This window comes from Polypterus senegalus, chromosome 7 (genome assembly GCF_016835505.1).
Source record: "Polypterus senegalus isolate Bchr_013 chromosome 7, ASM1683550v1, whole genome shotgun sequence".
Lineage (NCBI taxonomy): Eukaryota > Metazoa > Chordata > Cladistia > Polypteriformes > Polypteridae > Polypterus > Polypterus senegalus.
The window spans coordinates 121,640,999-121,660,932 of NC_053160.1; positions in this window are offsets into that span (position 1 = coordinate 121,640,999).

The following is a 19,934-nucleotide window of genomic DNA, read 5'->3' on the forward strand; positions in this document are numbered from 1 at the left end:
GTCCACCATGTGTGTTGTATAAGCAACGTACAAGTGTTAAGAGTGAAAGTGAAGTGTGTTTATGTGTAGTTACAGAATCGCATATATCTTTTATGTTATTGCTTATTAGTTGTGATGTTGCAAATTCAGACAGAGGGACACAATTGTGTTTTGCCAAGGGGAGCAGTATAGCATGTGCCGGCCTTTGCTGCTGGGACCCTTTGACAATAAATTGTATTATGTAGTTATAACAATGATATATATAGACAATGTATTTGCATCTTTTAAACAATTATGCTCCAAATTTAACTTTTGAGCTATACACTTTTTTCTTATATGCAAATTAGAAATTTAATCAAAAGAAACCTACAACCTCTTGCACTCATGTTAGATCCAGAAGCCAAACTGGTTAGTCTTGATGAAGTCTCAGAGAGCATTTCAACAATATATAAAAATACTTCAAAGAATTTACCTTTCAAAGCTCCTAGGGAATGGAACTTTCAATTATCATCTCAGAAAAAGAAGTGGAACTCAGCCATACATAGAATACACTCTAGTTCTATATGCACCAAGCATTCCATAATTCAAATAAAGGTCCTTCATCAAACACAATTAACTTGTTTAAATTTGTCTAAAATGTATGCGAAGCAAGACCCAATGAGCCTACGAGCCCTACCGTCTAGCTCCAGCATCTCTAGGCCATATATTCTGGGAATGCATTAGATTAACATCATTTTTGACCAAAATCCTCTACTTCTACTAATACAGCTTTGAAGTTACAATCACTCCTAATTAGGGAATCCATTCCCAGACGGGTTTATCCATTCCCGGGAATTCGGGAATCTCACATGTCATTCCCGGGAATCCCGGGGATGACACAGTGCACGGGCATCTCACATGTGAACGGTTTTAAAAAAAACAACATATATTTTTAATAAAACAACTGCAATACATTGACACCATTAAAAGACTAACCTTATCTACAAGCAGTTCATGCTGTCATATAAGTGCATGTATCTAGTTCAGGGGTGCCCACACTTTTTCAGATTGCAAGCTACTTTTAAAATGACGAGGTCGAAATGATCTACCTACATTAAAAATGCTATATATATATATATATATATATATATATATATATATATATATATATATATATATATTGTGAGATGTGGCCAGTTTGTCATCCCGGCCAATACCCCCAGGCCGTCTGATGGAGCCCTCTCTGCAGTATGGAGGTGCCCCGAAGACCATCAGGGAGTAATGGGACATGTAGTTTTTATACAAGACCCTGCTGGATACCACAGGGGCCGCAAGAGGGATCTGCAGGGAGGACCGAACACTTCTTTGTGCCCTTTAACCCGAAAGTTCGTCAAAGGAAGAGCGACAGGCTTCTGGGGTGAAAAGAAAGGACTTGTACCTGACCCGGAAAGGATTGAGAGTCACATGGACTGGGGATTGGAACACTTCCGGGACAGGGAATATAAAAGGACTATTGGAGCTCCCAGACGGTGAGCTGAGCTGGGTGGAAGGGTGGCAACACATCTAGGAGTTGGAGGATTGTTTATTGTGTATTATTGGTTTGTTTATGAATATAGTGGAGGAGAGGGTGCTTTGTGCACTGTGGCGATTAAAAAAAGTCAATTATTGGACTTTTACCTGGTGTCTGGAGTCGGGGACAGGGGTTCAAGGGAGCAATAGCGCCCCCTATCTGTCACAATATATATATATATTGCATAGTTTTACAGTCAAATAATGCAAAGAGTATGCCACACGTGTTTCGCTTTTTACGTTCACGGTTCATTTATTTGACAGCATGTACATCGGAGTAATTACATTCATGGCATTCGTAGTCTGAATCACAATCTGATTGTATGGGTGGTTACCTACCAGGTAACGCTTGTGTTGGCAAACATCCGCAACTGTGCCCTCTTCAGTTGCAAGAAGCAGATCATAGAATGTTGCAAAGTTTTACTGTCAAATGATGCAAAGAGTACGCAACATGTGTTTCGCCCTAATTCTGGGCTCATCAGGCGTACACACTCACTGCACCCCCTCTCGGGAATCGAACCTCTGATGTCAGAAGTGAAGCCACGCCGTGTGGTTCGTTTATTTGACAGCATGTAGATTGGGGTAATTACATTCATGGTATTTGTAGTCTGAAACACAATCTGATTGTATGGCTGCATGTGAGATGACCAATGTGTTAGAAGAAAGATCTCAGACTGGCCCCCCTGTATGTCAATACAGGATATATAATAGACTAACGTTTAAAAACAAAATTGTCTGAATGCAACGCGATGTACCTGATCAGATACTGATACACTTGTTCTAAACAACGCCCGTGCTCTCCATTGGTCTGAAACACTGCCATTTCAGCTTTTACTGATGCATCCAGTTTCTTGTCATCATTCTGTGATGGCAAGTTTCTTGGCACAGATAATGCAGATGCAACAGACGGACGCATTGCAATTTCAAGTTGCTGTTCAAAGCTGTTGTTTGACAGACGTCAATGAAGTCTGCCCTGTCCCGGTATTTGTGAGCTGCAGAGTGCAGACTCTTCCCAGTCCACCGTGGGTCAAAAAACCGTGCCACTTAATTATTTTCAACAATAACTCTGTTATTTCTTGATTGATTTTTACACTTTTACACGCTATATATGCAAGCTTGGCCCTTCCCAGTTTCCCGGGAGTTACAGCAGTTTCCCAGGCTCCCGGTAATCGTCTTTATGCATTCCGCACTATCGCTTGTGTAGTTAATCTTTGGGTACTCACATTCCCTGTTATATATGTATCACTATTAGTTAATTGGTGGCTGTGAATTCATTTGATGTGCATGAATATGTGTTTGAGTGCCTTTTTGTGCCTTTCATTAATTTGACTGTTTCATCTAATGCTGCTGGATAGTTTTTGGCTTCCCTAGATGGCCAAAACAGGGCTTGGAAATAGATGGATGAATAATTCAAGAAAGATATCCACACTGTCCTCAACTCATTATTCTTTCCAGATAAATACATTTTTGGTGAAAAATTGTACATCTAATTCTTGCAATACCCACTAGCTTTGTGTGTAATTGTATGTGTGGTATCTCATGTGCAGGCCAAATGTTTCAAGAAGAAAGTAATTCATCAGTATCAACAAAATTCTTTAAAGGGTGCAATTCATCTTTGCCATGAAAGTGGATATGTAACATAAATGATATAATATGGAAAACTGGAAATCTGCCTGGTGTTTATAGCACTTTTGTCTTTTTTGTATAACCTTTTTAAATACAGTGTTACTATATACTGTTACAGACATAAAGAGATCACAGATCATTTTGAATATAAAACCCTGAGACTGGTTCAAAGGCCTGCCTTCAAAGTAAGTGTGATTGAAGTAAAGTTGAATCCATGACAGTCTATAGTACTTTACCGTGTGGCCGGTAAATCTGGTTGTGAGGCCTCCTATATCCATCTAAAAATGACAACTGAATCCAATTGCTACAAATAAGGTTGTTTTTATACACTGAAATAATTCCTATTAAAACCAATTAACAATTCCTTTAACAAATCCCATTTATCTCTATTTTATCTAACCTACTGATGTTATTGCCAGCAAAATCTTGATGATACACAGTCAAAAAACAGATGACTAAGAAACTTCAGTAGTTGGAGTTGGCACACTGAAGTAGATGTTTCATATATGTATAGTAAATTGGCAGCCTTAAAAATAATAAAATAATCAACTAAAAATGAGAATGCAATTAAATAAAAGAATACGAAAAATGAATCTGAAGAGATTTATATGCCATGCTATTCCTTGATTCAAAAACATGTCTGGCTCATATAGTTATTCTAAAAAGAGTAACAAGTAATTCATTGTATTATTATAATTCTTACAAAATTAAACAAATATCGCCACACCAAGCACAGCAAGCTAAATCTGAAAAACTAATATAATGTAAATAAAATAAATGATTGTGTTGTCATAATTAGCGGACTCATTGTAAGATCTCCATGGTATCAGAAAGTGTGGTATATATTATCATAGAGTACCCGGTGTTCAAGAGATGAACAGGCAGGAACAATTTGGTATGAGACTGCAAGATTATACAGTAGAGAGAAAAAATCAAATCAAGAGGGAGCTGTAATGCGTTTTAGATAAAGAATGACCCAGAAATAGTTGGAGCAAAGGAAGAGTTCCTTGAGATGATAAGGTAGTCCAACTGCCCATTATTGAAAAGGGTCAGCCAGGAGCTGCCTACAAGGTTCTTTAGACCCTTTAGGTTATATCTGGTGCATCCAAAGAAATATCTGTAGAGAATGTCCCAGAACTTACTGAGTGTGTTCATACCCTAGAATTAACTCCTGGATTTGGTTGGAAGATCGACTGAGTACAGACTGAGTTGACTGGTGAATGTGGGCTAACCATTAAATGGTGAGAAGAAAAGAAGTAGAGTTAAAATGAGAGCTAGAAGGTGTAAGCAGAGAAATGAAGTTCTTGGAATTATAATTAAGGCAATAGAATGTTTTAGCCACTCAATCAGGCTAATGAGGATTTGGGATCTACATGGCCCTGAGGAACATTAGAGGTCTTATTTGCACTCCATTTAACTTTGCACTTTGTGTGCACCCCTTTCCTATCTCTCCATTAAAGCTTTTGTATATTATACTATATTTTTCATACTTCTGTTTCAGAACTAGTCTCAATTGCTGTGTGTATAGTGCTATAAACTATAGCACTGGTTTCCTTTTTTTCTGATTTCCATTTTGTCATATTTATGGATATAGTTATTGAATTAATTTGTCAAGTTCAAATTATTCAGTGGTCTGCAAATTAAAAAAAAAAGTGTTCAACCCCCCATTCCCTCTTTGTCGTGATTATAAAGTTTTTAGAACAAACAGCACACAAGACACATACAAAAGTCTGATAATGTTAACACAATTGTGTATGTTATTGAAAATGTGAATGATTGTTGTTGAAAACTGATAAATTAAAACAGACAAGCAGTCCAAGAGCACTATTCCAAAAAGTGTGACACAGCATGAGAAATGATTTATTTCATGAGGTAGAAGTGTATAATAAACAAAAATAGTTGTTTCAGTTATTTGAAATATTAAACTGCTTGTTTAAAGACTACATTTTCTCAATTGTAATAGAAATTTGTAATTTTTCATCCTCTAGATCACAAGTAATTGATCAAAAATCACATCATATTTGTAACAAATGACCTAGAAATAGTCTAAAACAATACCCCCACATGCTTATGTTTGAAATTTTTCATTTTTAACCATTGGTAGTGTGTTGTAAAGGGCTAGGACCAACAGTAAAAAATCAAAAATAAAAATATCACATTCATGATCAGAAATCTTGAAATAGAACAAAATGGCATGTCATATGCCTATATTATTTGTAAAGTTTTGTGAAAAGAAAACCGCTTGTATCCCATTAAGTGGTTGGGTATTGTGGCTTGAACTTCTTCAAGTCCTTCTGATCATTTTTGCTGTAGGCACCTTTTGGTTTACTTTTTTCATATGGGTGTAATTTACTGCACATAATATGGCCCAGAAATGGCCTAAAATTAGTGTTTTTCAGGTCTAGAGTGTCAAAAGTAGGGGTTACTCCAAAATTTTGACATCTTGCATAACAAGGCATCAAGACAAGCCAAATAGTGTGTCATATGTGGGAGCGATTTCAAAACATTCATGAGTAATTTTTATGAACAGAAAAAAACATTTAAATAATCTTACTGGTGAGAATTAATGGGGTGAGCAAGATGGTTGTACTTGCAGCCTGGAAGAACAAAGAATTGAGCAACAGTGATATTCTTTTATTTTCTCCGAATTAAACAAATGTTCCTTTTAAATTTCTACAACCCAGAACTTGATGATGAAAACACAGGAACTTCCACTTTCACATAATTGTTAAATGCTGAGCCTAATGAGGTTCTTACCATTTCCAGAGGAGATGCATTTTAGGTATACAATGATATTTATAAATGGAAAGGTCAAAAGACACAAAAACAGAACAGGCACGTTTGACATTTTATGTAACCTTGCTACACATTTATCTAAATAAACACATTCAACAAAATTATGGAGGTTTGCTGGATTAGATATCAGCTGAGGAAGTCAACTGTCTTTCTCTCTAATTCCCTGCAGTTTATGTGTGTTTGTACATATATATATATATAAAGAAATCTAGCAATAGACGGCCGGGACGCTCAAGGACTGAAATGATGGGGGAAGGCAGCTACTTTGGGACACTGCCTCCCCCAAGATGCTAGATGGCAGATTCCCTACAGTGTAGCTCAGGGCTCCTCAATTACATTCTGGAGGGCCGCAATTACTGTAGATTTTTGCTTTATCCGATTTCTTAATTAGAATCTGCTTATTTACTGCTAAATCAATATGTTTTTGGGGCTTAGTTTTAGTAAACTTGCTTGTAACTGTTGCATTTAGGTTTTAATTGTTGTCTGTGTTCTTAACCAACAAGGTGCCGATGATTAAAGTACCATCTGTGTGCGTGCATTATGAAGTACAGTGTCTGTGTCAATCAAATGTTTTTAAATAAATGAGAAAGAAGGGAAAGACCAAGAAGTACTATCTGTTCCAGACCACAAAAACTGTACAGATAATGTTCTCAGAAACAAAACAAAATCTACAATGTGGTGAAGATTTGCCTTGGAAGAATGGAAGCACCAACAAGCTATATAATTGAATACCAAGGCCTGGCTTCTGCTTGTGAAACTGGTTGGAACAAAAATCTACAGCCATTGTGGCCATCCAGGACTGTAATTGATGACCCCTGGTGTAGCTATTCCCTGGATTCCCGCAGGGCACCCTGGGATATGGAGTTCAGCATCACAGCCCTGCTGGGTATCATGGGTGCCACCAGGAGAAGCTATTGGAAGATGGTGGAAGAAAAAGATCTCACCTAACCTTAGCTGAATAAAAACCTGAATTCTCCAACTGACCTAGAAGTGCTAACAGGTCACGTGGATGGAAGGGCATAAGCACTTCTGGGTCGGACTCTATATAAAGGACTGCTGAAAACCCAGCAAGGGAGCCAGAGTTGGGTGAATGGTGGACGAAGCTTGCTGGGAGGTGTGGAGGAGAAGAGAGAGAATTGTATTTTTATTGTTTGCTATTCTTATTATTGCCTTTTTATTTGTGGCTGTGGTGCTTAGGGAGCACTGTACAAGACAAAAACAATTGAAAATACTTCTTGGTGCTTTTACCTTGTGCCCTGTGTGTCTGTCTGTTGGGGTTAAAGGGCAACAGTGATCCCAAGCGCGTCCACTATATATATATATATATATATATATATATATATATATATATATATATATATATATATATATATATATATATATATACATACTAATTAAAGGCAAAGCCCTCACTGGCTGACTAACTGACTTACTCACTCACTCTCTCATCACTAATTCTCCAACTTCCCATGTAGGTAGAAGGCTGAAACTTGGCAGGCTCATTCCTTACAGCTTACTTACAAACGTTAAGCAGGTTTCATTTCAAAATTCTACGCGTAACGGTCATAACTGAATCCTACTTACGTACATATGCATGGCCATAGCCTGCAGCTCGGTCGCCGTGTGAGGCGGAGTTGCGTCCCCATCAACACGCCTCCCACATAGTTGGCTGCCTGCCTATATTGCGTCCCCCATACCCACGCCTCCCACGTAATTGAGTGCCTGCCCATATAAGGCCGTCCGTCAGCAGCAATCCAATAGACACACTGCTGCTAAATATTCACAGGCAAATCAAAAAGTTAATACCGGGAATGCCTGTTAAACATCTTAAATTCATGAGTAGCGATTTCCTTTGTAGACATATCAATAGGAAAGCAAGGTGTAAAGCTTAAGTTTAAATTAAGTTCATAGACATGCTGCCGCTGGCGTTTGTCATGTCTAAGACGAATACGATATTCGCGAGATACAAGTTTAATGAGAAGACGCAGGGTATAAACAAGACTTTTGATCACTTTGTAACGGAGTTAAAATTGCTGGTGAAGGACTGTGCTTATGCAAATGAAGATGAGATGGTCAGGGATAGACTAGTGTTTAGCACAAACTCAGCGAAAGTGTGAGAGAAACTTTTAAGTGCCGAGTCTGAGCTAACATTAAATAAAGCTGTGGACAGTACAAGATCGCTGGAGATAGCACAAGCACAGCTGAGAACCTTCAATACATGTACTCCGAGCGGCTCATGTGAACTGACTGTGAATGCAGTACGCAGACAACAAGCAAGAGCTCAAAAGAGCGCAGAACAAAAAACGCATTACACAATTGAGAAGGCAGCAAAAGAATATGAAGCGAGTGACGCATACAAGCATATTCATAAGTGCAGCTACTGCGGAAACAAAGCACACGGTGGAAAAAGTCAATGTCCAGCTAAAGGAAGACAGTGTAAAAAATGTGGTAAATTGAACCACTTTGCTAAAGTTTGCTGGACTGAAAAAGGTAAAACCGTGTATGCAGTGTGTGATGTCTCAGATAAAGAGGAAGACGAGCTGTTTATTGATGCAGTAAGAAAGGAACAACCCTCTGAAGCTGAACGAGCCTTTGTAGACATATCAATAGGAAAGCAAGGTGTAAAGCTTAAGTTTAAATTAAGTTCATAGACACGCTGCCGCTAAATATTCACAGGCAAATCCACAACTTAATACCGAGAATGCCTGTTAAACATCTTAGATTCACAAGTACCGATTTGGGTAGTGAACACTTCAATAAATGAAACCTGTTATCTTTACAATGGTTGACAAACACGGAATGTAACTTGAACACAACACGTCCTCCAAATACGAACCTGATTGAAAGAAATAATGATAATCAAATCCTTGATGACAGCAACACTCATAATAGTCACAAAACAATTACATTGACAATCATGTTACGTTATTTTTAAAATGTTTCCTTTTCTTTTTCATAACTTCTTTAACACACTACTTCTCCGCTGCGAAGCATGGGTATTCTGCTACTATATATATATATATATATAGTGGTAACAAAAAGAAACAATTTCACAAGATGTCTTTGAAGCTGTGAGTTCATAAGTCAGAAAGCTTAATGCAGGTATTGCTGCCCTTTGTATGTTTTCCAAACTGGAAGAGGTGGGATTAAGCTAGAAACCAGACGAGACCTTATGGATTCTTGATTTTCAGAGCTTCTGGTCTGCAGATAAAAAAGGAAAAATTGTGAATAACCTTTAGACCTGGGGTGGAATTACAATTGCTACACCAGCCCTGAGAATGCCCACTACTCACACATGTGTGACTAAATATATACTCTGTACAAACAAAGTGACAGTGTTGAGACAGTGTCCAGAAGAAACTTCAAGTTTTAATGAATTTATGCATTTTATGCATCTCATGATGCCTGTTTGTGTGTTTCAAGATGTGCGACAATGGAGATGAGCACTCAAATTATGAAGAAAATACAAGTATCCAGTTCAAATGAAACTTGGTGCTTTTTTTAGTACTGTGAAAATTCAAGAAACTTAACTGATTGTGAGCAAACTTGTTCCAGTAGATTTTGTTTTACAGATGTGGAAGACGAATGTTCTCTTCGTTCCCTTGTACTAATTCATGTCTGAGAAGTAAGCTTTACAAAACCATGTAATAGCATGCTTTGTTTTAGCAAACAGAAAAATATTTGTGCAAAGGACTCAAGGTCTGAGCATTCCACACATGAGTCTGCCTTATCACGTTTTCCCTTAGCTTACATCTGAACGCCATAACAAAAGGGGCCAAGAAATCAAGTTGCATAAGGGACATTGAAGGGGCTAAAGGATTGTGTATAATAAAGTGTTGACTGTTACATTTTATAATGATATTAAATTACGCATTCTAGGGGTATAAAACTGGACCCCACCCAACAGACGGGGTTCAGAAGAGCCCTGACGCTGTCATGTACATTTGATTGTCTGCTTCTCTGAAACTCTTCTCACCGTGACTCTGAAAAATAAAGCTGCTTTATAACCGCACCTGCTGTCGGGTCTGAGATTTCATCCACACAAAAACAGCAGACATCAAAGTTTCATGCAGAGAGTTGCATCCTGGAAACATTACATTTTCAGCTATCCTCGTATCTATATATGGCTCATGGATGAAACTGTAGATTTCACAAATTTGAATCTCACATGTACAGTATATTCAGAATTTAATGCAGTGAATATGTAGAGAGTAACAAACACAGAAACTCCGAAACTGGGCAACCTGAATACAGAATACTGATTTGTGTGTTCATAACCATATTACTGCAGTCATTTATGCACTGCATTTTGGCATGCAAGCACATATGCAATTTCTTCCATCTCCACCATTCTGCAAACTTTCGATAGTTTTGGTATTTCTTTATCTCTGTCAGTCTTCACACATGACCAAGCATATTCTACTTGGTGTTCTACTTGGTGTATAGCAATCTCGAGAGCAAAGGTTAAGTAAATGTTCATGACATAGCTAAGTAAGTGGAACTAATTTCCAATGATCAAAGACTGTTTTCTCAAAATATGGTGTACAGAATTATTTTCTCCTTAAATGTTATTTAATTCGAAAAGGAGCTATGTAAGCATTCAAGTGTGTATGTATATATATATATATATATATATATATATATATATATATATATATATATATATATATATATATATATATATATATATATATAGTGATGGTGTAGGTTGGCTCCATACTCCTGTCATATCCAGATGCTTCTTGAACCACCGGTAACATAACCAAGGGATGAACCAAATAAATGAGGACATTTCAAGGTGTTACATTGATAAGTGCATTTTTTAAACAATCAACTCAAGTGTCTAAACATGAGGTCAATAAATAAATAATTCATAAAAAGAAGTGTTTTTGCAGGTTAAAATCCAAATGAATACATCCCTAAAAACAAGGCTAAAATACTGTGCAGGATTCTTCTATTTAAAATCCCCGTCCCAGGAGCAAACCAATAAATACGATGTCTCCTTGGCCTAAATGGGTCTTTGCAGCCAAGGAGTCGCCTAACTGGCAGTTCAGCCAACCTTTTGTGTTACTCTGAGGCTTGGGCCCCTGCTGCCGATTGTGGCCCTGGCAGGGCACCACACCAAGCCTCCGACTGCTGCTGCCAGGCTCATGCTTCTGCGGTCTATGACTCCACCTGCAGGATGCCTCCTGGCTTTACACTCGCTACATCCGAGCAGCACATCAGTCACTCCAACTCCTAGATCGTTCAGGTGGGGTGGTTTCCTTCTGCCCCTGAACATCATCCGCACACTCCCTTTTGGATACCCTCTCAACTGCCTGGTTTCTCTCCCTCACTCATTCACTTGCTCACTCACACTGTCTCTCTCTGTCTCCTGCGTTTAATCCTGTTTCCTCCCAATATGTCTCTTTCTTTTTGTTCTTGTTCCTTTCATTTTTTACTCTCCCTTATCTTCCATGCAGGCTTTTTTATTCTCTGCTGCATAACTGGGTATGGTGCAAGGAGCTGCTCCCTATGTAGCATCATTGAGGTGCCTGACTGAGCCGCCCACATCCACATGTTTTTGTGGTGTGGTCCGCCAGTTCCCCAGTTAACGGCAAAGCAAAACACACTCACGCACACCCGCACTTGATTGGTGCCTGCACCTTCTCAGAGCACAATTATTTATTTAAAATTGGACACTAATTTCACAGCTGTGGATCCACTATGGCACAAACATGTATGCACAGAAGTTGTTTATCCATTTTTCATCCCTCTTTGTGCTTACAGCTATAATATTTGCATGCATCCAATATTACAGCCTTCTTTCCTCAGACAGAAGGAAAATAAGTTTTTAAGATTTATGAGATCAGAGTATAAACCTTCCATCTATCCATTATCCAACCAGCTATATCCTAACTCTAGAGTCACAGGGGGTCTGCTGGAGCAAATCCCAGCCAACACAGGGCGCAAGGCAGGAAACAAACCCCGGGCAGGGTGCCAGCCCACTACAGGGTACACACACACTAAGCACACACTAGGGACAATTTAGGATCGCCAATGCATCTAACCTGCATGTCTTTGGACTGTGGGTGGAAACCAGAACACCCGGAGGAAACCCACACAGACACGGGGAGAACATGCAGGGAAAACATGTAGGGAGGACCCGGGAAGTGAACCCGACTCTCCTAACTGCGAGGCAGCAGCGCTACCACTGCGCAACCGTGCCGCCCCAAGTAGAAACCTAATTATTTAATTTTGCAGCAGGTGCAGAACAGAAAAGTTATGCTGGGTACAGGTATTTTTCCATTGTCATCATTACCCACTACCTAGAGAAGGAACCTGAAAGAACTGTAAAAACATACTTATTCTACAATTTAAATGCCCAATTTCAGAGAGTATAAACTGCAATGAAGTTCAATCAGTATTCAATATGTCACTGTTACTTGTGCATTTAATACGCTTTGCACTCATATACGTAATTGGTTTTCAAAATAGTATTCTATCTCATACTGTATAATATATATCTTAGAAATGCATTTCTTGGACTCTGCCAGAAGAAATGCTTAGAAAGTTCTTAGTTCTCAAAGAGTACTTAAAAGAGAGGCGAAGCTTCATTTTTAACAGGGATTGCTTTATTGTCACAAAACCACATTAATTTAAAAGTTATAACACAGGACATACTCTAGTGCAACAACCACTGACTTGCTCAACTCTGGGACTTTTTCTTGTGGTCCACAAGAAACCTCCCACCCTCTGAACATCTGTACACTCTAAACAAGATACCAGTCAGGACACTGAGAGCACTTCCATAACTGCAGCTAAGCATTGTGGGTCTCCCAGAAGAGCCTATCATGCAGTTAATGATTCTTTGGCTTTTCTTGTTCTTGTGGTTATATTGTCACAGTTGAATATTTGAAAATGTACAATAACAACAACAGCAATTTATTTCTTGTATCACCCAAAATCACACAAGGAATGACTCAATGTTCTTTAACTGGCCCTGTTTTTTGACAGTCCCCCATCCTTGACTCTCTAAGAAGGCAAGAAAAAAAACAAAAAACCTTGTAGAAAAGAAAAATGCAAAGAAATCTTAGGAAGTGCAGTTAAGAGAGAGACCCCTTTTCAAGTATGTAGGGTGTGCAATGGATGTCAAAAAATGAACTTTTAAGGAAAAATGCAAGAATAGATTATACCACTCACTAACAGAACTATCACATATGAGGATATAGATTTGTCCAAGTACATTAAAAAGCAAATTATAAACTAATTAACATAAATGAAAAACATCGATATTTGTCCATCAGTTAATTTTACTACCACTTCCCGAGAGAAAAGAAGTCAGACAAGCCAGACATAGGTAGAGTCCTGAGTCCTCATTCATAACGCTGTGCGTAGAATTCACACTAAAACATGGCGTACGGACACAAGTGTAAATGTGCGTACGCACAAAAAATTCAGATGCATAAATCTGTGCGAACGCCATCTTCCAAGTTCTTCCACTCCATAAATCCTAGTCAGTGTTAAAAGTAACGCACGTGCATGCGCCTGCTACCACAACTCCTCCCAGAATTACGCCTCTTTGAATATGCAAATCAATATAAATAGGCCTTGAGCTTAACGTTCTGTGAAAACGAAATGGTAAGAGCACAAGGGAAAATAGAAGAATTTCAGTGAATACCAGTTGGAGGCAAGGAAAAACATACTATTTGTTGGTTTAAACAGTGGTATAAACAACACAAGGAAGTTGATCGAGTGACATAGAATGTCAGAGAAATCAAAAGCTCAAGTTCACAAAGTCGCACAGTGCCCAAAATAAAAAGAAGTTGTCAGATGTCAAAGTTACCGTGAAAAGGCGAGTTGTAGCCCACCGTCTGGGTGTCATATGAAAGCTTATTAGGGTACAGAGAAAAGAAAAAAAATAGGAACACAGTAAGAAAAAGGCTTGAAATGTCAACTTTAATCTAGAAATTACCACTTTAATCATGTAGTTTATTTTGTCATTAAAGTAGAACATCATAAACTTCATCTTTAAATCATTTAATTTGCTAGTTTCTCAAATACCATTGTAACTAAAGTAGCACGTTAAATGCTTTTTTTTGTATGTGTTCTTCTATGTGCTGTATGTGTGTGAATCACTATGTGCTTCTTAAACGGGCTTTCTCTTCCCTCGACATGACACAGAATCCATTACATTCATGATATTACAGCTCTGAATAATTAAATACTGAGATGTATACTTGATATCATTTTCATGATGATAGGAGTTAAAGCATGACGCAGTGATATTGATGAGCTGGTGCCCTGTTTAGAGATTGTTCCTGCCTCCCGCGAGATGCTTGCTGTGCCGTGCACGACCTCCGATGAAATAATTTGTTGCAGCAGTACCGTCTCTTTCAAACGTATTAACCTCCAATTCCCGTCCTTCCTTTTTTTTCTCCAAGTAACCAATTGCCACACAATCAGCTCTGTAATAGACGTTAAACCATCTGTAAGCTTAGAATACAGATCCTTCAAAACTTTTAAGGAACATTGAAATATCTTCGTAGTACATGTTTAATTATTCTATCTATCCTTCCAATGTCACGCCAGGCCCAGCAAGAATACAGCGCGAGACAGGAACAATCCCTGAACTAACTAGCATTGTGACACTGTGTCCTCACATGTTTTATTAACAATATAGATTATTTAAATGATGTTAACATTTTATCTGTATAATGTAATAACATATTTTGCTGCATTTCATCTTAAAAATGATATTGTCATCATATGTAAATACGCTCTTTAGAAAGTGGCTCAGGTTGTGTAATATTATAACTATATCGCAAGTTTATAGTGAGGTAATTGTACTAATAAGTACAAACAGTTCTACAAGGAGCACTTGATGGACTCATTGAGTGCATTTATAGTTCTTGGGATGAAACTGTTTCTGAGCTGCGATGTCCCTACAGGAAAGGCTCTGAAGCATTTGCCGTATGAGTGCAGTTCAACAGACAGTGCGTATGGGTCAGGCAGCGTGTGCTTGATGCTGTATACTGGTAATTCCCTTTCTGATCAGCTGCTGTAGTGCTGTGATTCCACACTCTGATACAGTGGGATAAATACTCTGAGTGGTGCATTGAGAGGAACAACGCTAAAGCAGCTATGGTATTTAGAATATTTTGGCCATTCCATGGACTATTATATTGTTACAGGTTAATTAAAATTAGATGCATTAAACTAATAAAAAATATGCGGTTAATTTCAGTGTATTTGATAAAGCCATGTCAGGAATGTGGATCTAAATAAGAAAGGGAAACCACACTTGAACAAAAGCACTACTTTGACACCAGTTTGCAAAACCAACGAAGAACTTGCGTACGCCAAGCATTTAGCTGTCGTGAAAATGTGTGTGGCTTTACGCCAAGTTTAGGTTTTATACATTGCGATTTGAGTGTAGAAACAGGAGTACGCACATTTTTTTGCACATTTTGGAGACTTCTTCCAATGAGCCGCCTCCCCATTGATTGGCAAAGTTAGAGCTGGGCCATCCATTCTGATGAAGGGACCCTTCTACCTGATGATTCCTGTGCTCCTTTATATGTGATAAATTTTCCATGGCAGGCAACAAACTTGGTAGTAAAACAGTGGCACCAAGTTCCACATAATAAAGTGGCAAGAATCCTCAAGATATTGCAAAAACACAGCTAAATTACTAAGTAAACTGTTTAACATAAAATTGATAGCATTAACTTGAAATCTTCGGTTAAAATAAACACAACGGAGTTATAGTTACGTCACAGCACAAAGAACAATAGTAACGCTGTGTCGAGGCGTCCGAAAGTCAGACTCCAAATTTCATTCTAAGAATTATTTTGAGGTTAATATAGCAAAGGAAAACTGTTCAGCTTCCAGAAAATTCTCGTCTGTTTTCATCTGGGCCTATTTCAGGAATGGGCCTAATGCTGCAGCATCAATAGCACCCACCTTAATCCGGCCCTGGCAATGAGATGTCCATCATATTGATATGATATCCTACAAGCATACACTGTATTACCCCAACAAAACACAGACAAATCAAAAGAAATTTTAATCAGTTCAGGATCTGATGCTCATGTGTGCCCCATTACTCTGCCATTTTCTCTTTTAACATGAGTTGTAATATAAACCCATTGTCTTAAACCTGCCAAGTTTAAAATATTATTTCATAATATTTCCTTGTTTTATATCTTCTTACAAAATGTATTCTTATTTACTGTGTGTACCTGTGTACAGATATGTAACTTTTTCCCAAAAAGAAAGAAACTCAGGCGGCTTTACTATGATTTACACACGAAGTCTTCTTTTTAGTTATTGAGCAGATGTTCATAATGAAAATGTAATGCTGTTTGCAGCCACAGCTGGATTGCCATTAGCACTGAAAATCTGAGCACATCTGACAGATCAATTAAACCCTAGGGAGTCGTCAGATTGCAGGTGCAAAGAGAAAGAGAAGCTTTTGCTTCTTTATTTGCGGTAACATCACGTCTAAGACAGAAATGTTTTCCAAATATTTTTCCCTGTGATCCATCTGCCCATTTTTAACTTGTTCTTCCCCCAGCATATATGAAATGACTACCATTATCATGACAACAGTACTAGAATTTATTAGCAGAGGAACAGTGAATAGATGTTCTATATAATTTGTACCATCTGATGCGCTTGTGCATTTTGACATGATGTTAAATAGAGAGCATTCATCACAAGCACGGTTGATGTGCAGCATTATTGAGATGGGAAGTGGAAAGACAGTTAAAGTGAAAGTCATTATGGAGCCTTTTATTAAGGAACTAGCCATGTGCGCCCAACTACGTTACACGTGTTCAAGTTGTCTGTGAAGGGCTCCCTGTTTAAACGCGGCTGCCAGTCGTGAACTGGGCCCTTCGTCACACAGCATTATGATTTTTTATAAGGGAAACAAAATTACAAAAGAAAACCCTTGGATATTGATTCGATAGGAACGGCCTACTCGGAATCACTGTCTGAATCGTAATTATGTGGTGGTGTAGGAGCATTTCTGCTTCTGTCCGTTCACGTCTCGTTTTCACGACGCTGTCGTTTCCTCTCACGATCTCTTCTCAACCTTTCTCCAGTCTCACAGGTTGCTTTGCGGCAATCCAAAGAGCAAGGCAATATACACGGAGCAATGGTTATAAAAGGGGGACACATAGGTATACAGGCTCTTTAAAGCATAAATAGGGATCACTTCACTGACATGTGAGCAAGCCACGGTACAACTATGAGACGCGCAGCACTCGCCGGCTACAATGTAACAATAATAATTTCCGGAACGTGCTGTTACGTTGTCATTCATTTTACCCACTGTCTTTCTTTCATTCATATGTTACGTAGGCACGTACCTTTTATCTTCGGCAATCTCATTCTCTAACCAGGCCTCAGGAGCTAACCAGCGTAACACTGTCCATCACCCCTTTCGTTATTCCGGCACATTGTTGACATCCGTGAGTAACAACAACATACTAAACTGGAAGGTGGTCTACGCATGCGTGGAATTCGCGGACAAACAAAGATCAAGATCTAAATGAAGATCTCTTTAGTTAATTTAAAGCACAACAATTTGTTTAGTTTGAATGTCTGTGTTTTGAGGTGTGACTGGAGTACTACAGTCTTCAGTAGTCTAAGCCTGGAGGAGTCTTAATGCAATGCCTATGTTTTAGCTGTCTCTCTACTGCCATCTAGTGCTTCTTCATCTAATTCATTCGCAGACAAACAAAGACCAAGATCCAAATGAAGATTATATATAGAGATAGTGGAACACAGGCTTAGAACACTATTTTGTAATGAGAATTAATATTTTTTTGTATCTCTTTGGTGGCATGGTTGCAATAAGTTTTTCACAGATAAAGTGGACTTGTGTGATTTTATTCATTAATGCTGACAACCATGCATTTGGTGTTCATGTGATTTAAATTTGGTCAAATGAAGAAAGCAGGTTTCAAAAATGAATTTTCCCACTCAGAGTCATACTTAATGGAGTCTTTCCAGTAGTTATATATAATCATGACTTCATGTGAAGTGGACATTCAGTCATTGTCCAAAGCTCCACCTGCCAGTGTTTGCATAAATACCAAATTTATGTGTAAAAATGGGCAGACATTATACATTTATTGTAATGGCTCCGCTTAAAGAAGCTAAAATAAGAAAATAACATTTGTCAAATATTGGCACACCCATTGTAAGTGTAGCCACACTATAGCCAACAATGCTTAAGTAGAAACTCCTTTTCGCGTTTTAATGCAGCTATGTGAGTTCAGCACTAAGAGATCCTCACTTCTTCACCCCAGAAAAACTAATACACCCAATGTAAATGTAAAATTTCAAAGCTTTCTGCTTCCACACATCTCAGTCAAAAATTCCAATGGTTATAATTGAACTCTCCCATTTTTGTGTTCCCTATCTACTTTTCCTCAACTCTCAAGTTTCTTAAAAGAAAAACCATAGTGCAGAAACAAAAGATATACTCGATCATAATTTTGAAAGGTAAAGATCTGGGAGAAGGGGAGGTGGGATTCAACATTTTTGAAGGCATTACTATCAGGAAATGGAGGAAATGTAACACAACCAGATCATTCTCTACAGGGCAAGAATTAACTGTATTTTTTATTCCAGTGTCTCTAAATGTTTACCTCAAAATATGTGGTTGATGTCCTTATCTAATTCTGAACACAATCTTCACTGCCCAGTTGAATTCTGCAATCACTCTCTCTCTCTGATCTTTAGCTGGCGACTGGAAGTGGTGGTTAACCATGAAAATAATACGCTGCTGTAGGGTTTTGGATGTTGCTCAAGATGCTTTTCAGTGCTTATGGTCCATGGGAACTGTCCTTGCCTGATCAAGGTCAAGCCGTTGGCTCTTCAAGTCTTGCAGTATAAGTTTTTTTGGGTGCACTTCATTGTATTCTCCATTGGGCGGAGGACCTTCTCCACAGGTGTTAAAGTGATATACAGTCTGGGCCCAATCGGCACACATGACAAACCAATCTGAGCCGCCACTGCTGGATTTGCTTGTCTACAGTTGGTTGTTGCACACATGCTGTCCAGATAACTTTGTTTGGGATACAATCACAAATTGAGATGTGGAGAATCTGTTGCAAGCATCGCATTTGACACACCTCAAGTGGGTTCAGGTCTGATTGAAATAGTGTTCATGTTTCCAATCCATACAGCAGAATCGTCAGGATGAGCATGTAGAAAGATGAATTTTGATGTTTAGGGTGATGTTGGTCTTCTTCCACAGGAACCACTTGAGTGAGGCAAATGCTGCAGTGACCTGCCAATCTTACTGCGGATCTCCACAGCTGATGACACTTTCTGCTTTGGATCAGTGACCCCAGGTACTTGAATTCCTGGACTTTCTTGATCTGTAGTCCCTCAAGGTGGACAATGGACTGCAACCCATCTGTCTTGGTCTTGCCAGCGTTGATCTGTATGCTGTACGACTAGGCAGTGGCGACAAAAGTGTAGAGAATGTCAGTCACCTTGTCATCGTCATCTGTGAATATGCCACTGTTGTCAGTGAACATCAGGTCTGTCAGAAAGTAATCCTCATCATATTACACTTCAAACCTACCCTTGGATGTCTTCCTCATGATTGTATCGACCACTATGTTGAATAGGAGGGGGACACCACATCTCCTTGGCAAACTCCAGTCTGGATGGAAAACTCTTCAGATAGTTCATTTCGGATCTGTACATTGTGTGGGCCAGTAGATACAGTCAAATGCCGGCTTGAAGTAAATGAGGGCAATGACAGTTCATTTCTTGAACTTGATTTTTTCTTCTATCCGTTGGTGAAGGGTGAAGATTTGATCACAACCTGTGTGGTTGAAACCCTGCTTGCTCTTCCTGGCTGGTTTGTTCCTAATGTTACTGCTGCCTCATTTGGATGACTTTCATGAACACCTTGTCAATAACAGAGAGAAGGCTAATTCCACAATAGTTCTTGCACTCCTATTTTATGGATTGGC